Raw genomic sequence first — 4,769 nt, 5'->3', positions numbered from 1 at the left:
TCGCTGCGTACGGCCTTAGATGGTCGTACGTAGCGATTTTTTTTCCTTTAAATCAATTTTCGTCGAGTGCGATTCAAAAGCAATACGCCGCTGGACTTTGTCGTTGGCATAAAAAAAAAAGCAATACGCCGCTGGACTTTGTCGTTTTCAAGCAAAAACCAATACTCCGCTGGAATCGACAATTTAATTCCAAACACAATTTCGCTACGTACGGCCGTCGATGCGAACGATGGTCGTACGTAGCGATTTTTTTTTCCTTTAAATCCAATAGAGATAACGTCTCGAGGGCGTGCCCGGGCGCCACTCCCCCCCCCCCCCAACCCCCCGCATCGCGGGTCAGCGCCGGGGTACGTACGATATTCTTAAGGTACGTACGTACGTACGTACGAACGACGACGATATTCGTACGGCGAGACGCGCGCTCGCTCCTCTTTTACTTTTCGTTCTCTCGTTTTTTCCTTCTTTCACCATCGACCAAACCGCTCTCGATCGATCCAAGAAACGAGACGAAAGTAACGAAAAATTAACGTAACGAAAATATACCGTGGACGTACGAAGTAACGGTCGCGATCGTTGCTCGCTCGCTGCGCTCGCTCGAACTTATACTAGCCCAACCCAAAACCGATCCCGCCAGTTTCTCCGATTTTAAGAGAAATCGAGGAACGAACGCGAAAAAGGGATTGGTTTTGGGTTGGGCTAGTTTTTTTTTCGAGCGAGCGCAGCGAGCGAGCAACGCTCGAGAGCCCGTCTGACTTTGAAAAATTTTCGTACCGAACGGTTATTTCCAGTTATTTCGCTTAAAAGCGTTGTGATGCGTATATATTTTTACATAAATGGGAATATCATGTATTCCTACGTCGGATTAAGCGTTTATTTCGTCCCGAGAACTTTAAAAAAAATTTTTAAATCGAACCGTTTTTTCGAATTTTTTCGCTTAAAAGCGTTACAAGGTGCTAATATTTGTGCATAAATCGCTTTAAAATGACGTTTTACATCGGGATTAAGGGTTTATTTCGTCCCCGAAAGGTGCCGTAAAAAATTTACGATCGCGCCCGAGACGTTGGAACTTAGTCTCATTCTCGAGCGGTACGTTGGGACTTAGAAAAATTTTCGACCGAAAAGTTATTTCGAGTTATCTCGCTTAAAAGCGTTGTAAGGTGTGAATATTTTTATAGAAATCGTTATGGTTCGACGAATTCTAGTCGAACGTAACGATTTCGTTTTATTTTTTTAAAAAATTGCCCCTTCCGGACCGACATGACCGGGCGGTTGGCACTTCGTCGATCCCCCGGCCGGTACGTAGGGACTTAGAAAAATTCCGGTCCAAAAAGTTATTTCGAGTTATTTCGCTAAAAAGCGTTACGAGGTATGAATATTTTTATATAAATGGGAATATTATGTATTTCTACGTCGGGATTAAGCGTTTATTTCGTCCCGAGAACGTTAAAAAAAAATTTTTAATCGAACCGTTTTTTCGAATTTTTTCGCTTAAAAGCGTTATAAGGTGCGAATATTCTTGCATAAATCGCTTTAGAATGACGTTTTACATCGGGATTAAGGGTTTATTTCGTCCCCGCAAGGTGCCGTAAAAAATTTACGATCGCGCCCGAGACGTTGGAACTTAGTCTCATTCTCGAGCGGTACGTAGGGACTTGGAAAAATTCCGGTCCAAAAAGTTATTTCGAGTTATTTCGCTTAAAAGCGTTATAAGGTATGAATATTTTTATAGAAATCGTTACGGTTCGACGAATTCTAGTCGAACGTAACGATTTCGTTTTATTTTTTTTAAAAATTGCCCCCTCCGGACCGACATGACCGGGAGGTTGGCACTTCGTCGATCCCCCGGCCGGGACGTAGGGACTTAGAAAAATTCCGGTCCAAAAAGTTATTTCGAGTTATTTCGCTAAAACGCGTTATGATGCGTATATATTTTTACATAAATAGCAATATTATGTATTTCTACGTCGGGATTAAGCGTTTATTTCGTCCCGAGAACTTTAAAAAAAAATTTTTAATCGAACCGTTTTTTCGAATTTTTTCGCTTAAAAGCGTTATAAGGTGCGAATATTCTTGCATAAATCGCTTTAAAATGACGTTTTACGTCGGGATTAAGCGTTTATTTCGTCGCTGGAAAGTTATATAAAAAAAGTACGAACTCGTCCGGGACGTTGGAACTTAGTCTCATTCTGGACCGGTACGTTGGGACTTAGAAAAATTTTCGACCGAAAAGTTTTTTCGAGTTATTTCGTTAAAAAGCGTTATGAGGTATGAATATTTTTATATAAATCGCTATATTATTATATTTTACGTCGGGATTAAACGTTTATTTGGTCCTGAAAACGTTAAAAAAAAATAGTGGACCGACGCGACTCGGCCCGTCGGACTTTGTCATACTCTCCACCGGTACGTAGGGACTTAGAAAAATTTTCGACCGAAAAGTTTTTTCGAGTTATTTCGCTTAAAAGTGTTATAAGGTATGAATATTTTTATATAAATCGCTATATTATTATATTTTACGTCGGGATTAAACGTTTATTTCGTCCCGAAAACGTTAAAAAAAAATTTTTAATCGAACCGTTTTTTCGAATTTTTTCGCTTAAAAGCGTTATAAGGTGCGAATATTCTTGCATAAATCGCTTTAAAATGACGTTTTACGTCGGTATTAAGCGTTTATTTCGTCGCTGAAAAGTTATATAAAAAAAGTATGATCGCGCCCGGGACGTTGGAACTTAGTCTCATTCTGGACCGGTACGTAGGGACTTAGAAAAATTTTCGACCGAAAAGTTTTTTCGAGTTATTTCGCTTAAAAGTGTTATAAGGTATGAATATTTTTATATAAATCGCTATATTATTGTATTTTACGTCGGGATTAAACGTTTATTTGGTCCCGAAAACGTTAAAAAAAAATAGTGGACCGACGCGACTCGGCCCGTCGGACTTTGTCATACTCTCCACCGGTACGTAGGGACTTAGAAAAATTTTCGACCGAAAAGTTTTTTCGAGTTATTTCGCTTAAAAGTGTTATAAGGTATGAATATTTTTATATAAATCGCTATATTATTATATTTTACGTCGGGATTAAACGTTTATTTCGTCCCGAAAACGTTAAAAAAAAATTTTTAATCGAACCGTTTTTTCGAATTTTTTCGCTTAAAAGCGTTATAAGGTGCGAATATTCTTGCATAAATCGCTTTAAAATGACTTTTTACGTCGGATTAAGCGTTTATTTCGTCGCTGGAAAGTTATATAAAAAAAGTGCGAACTCGTCCGGGACGTTGGAACTTAGTCGCATTCTCGAGCGGTACGTAGGGACTTAGAAAAATTTCGGACCGAAAAGTTTTTTCGAGTTATTTCGTTAAAAAGCGTTATGAGGTATGAATATTTTTATATAAATCGCTATATTATTGTATTTTACGTCGGGATTAAACGTTTATTTCGTCCGTGGAAGGTTAAAAAAAAACGGACGGATACGACCGGGCCTTTGGAACTTTGTCTCATTCTGGACCGGTACGTTGGGACTTAGAAAAATTTCGGCCGGCGGAAAAGTCCGAAATACTTATTTCGAGTTATTTCGTTAAAAAGCGTTATAAGGTATAAATATTTTTGCGGAAACGGTTATATCTCTATTAAATACAACTGGATTAAACGTTTTTTCGAATTTTTTAAAAAATTTGTGTTCGACGAACTGACACGACTGCGATATTTGTTTAATTATTTCGTTAATTAACGTTGCAAGGTATATATTTTTTTGCATATTTCTCGTTGTTTCAACGTGTTCTAATCGATTAAGAACGTGGTTTTTGTCCGTATTCGTTAAAAGAGGTGGTTTACTGATGCGATTTTGAAAAAAAAAAAAAATTAAATTTTTCGATAAAAACTCGTTTAAAATATTAAAATAAGCGGTGCGTTAAAATATCTCGACGATAGGACGTTTTATAACGGTACTTTATTGGAACAAAGTGGTCGAGCGTTTCAGAGACTAAGTCCGACGGTACGTTGGGACTTAGAAAAATTTCGGCCGGCGGAAAAGTCCGAAAAGCTTATTTCGAGTTATTTCGTTAAAAAGCGTTATAAGGTATAAATATTTTTGCAGAAACGGTTATATCTCTATTAAATACAACTGGATTAAACGTTTTTTTCGAATTTTTTAAAAAATAGTGTCCGTCGAACTGACACGACTGCGATATTTGTTTAATTTTTTCGTTAATTAACGTTGCAAGGTATATATTTTTTTGCATATTTCTCGTTGTTTTAACGTGTTCTAATCGATTAAGAACGTGGTTTTTGTCCGTATTCGTTAAAAGAGGTGGTTTACTGATGCGATTTTGAAAAAAAAAAAAAAATTAATTTTTCGATAAAAACTCGTTTGAAATATTAAAATAAGCGGTGCGTTAAAATATCTCGACGATAGGATGTTTTCTAAGGGTAGTTTATTCGAAAAAAGTGGTCGAGCGTTTCAGAGACTAAGTCCGACGGTACGCTCTAACGGAGGTTTTACATGGTAAGCGCCCGGCCGCTGGCCCGGCCGGCGCCGACCGTCCGGCCGGCGCTTTGGTATCTATAAGAGACACGTCGAGTCGGACGGTCCGGACGGAACAGCGTCGAGCGCGTGGCTATTCTACGGCCTCGGTTGAGAATTCAGTCACCGCTCCTCGAGTCTTAGTGAACTTTTTTGCTATTTCTCGACTGTTCCTTCGTTCTCGTATCGACTCTTTCTCTACACTGCTGCGCCGCGGGTCGCTGTCCTGGACGTAATGACCAAATAACGT

Source organism: Bombus fervidus, unplaced genomic scaffold, assembly GCF_041682495.2.
Source record: "Bombus fervidus isolate BK054 unplaced genomic scaffold, iyBomFerv1 scaffold0054, whole genome shotgun sequence".
Taxonomy (NCBI): Eukaryota; Metazoa; Arthropoda; class Insecta; order Hymenoptera; family Apidae; genus Bombus; species Bombus fervidus.
This window is presented reverse-complemented; position numbering follows the sequence as displayed.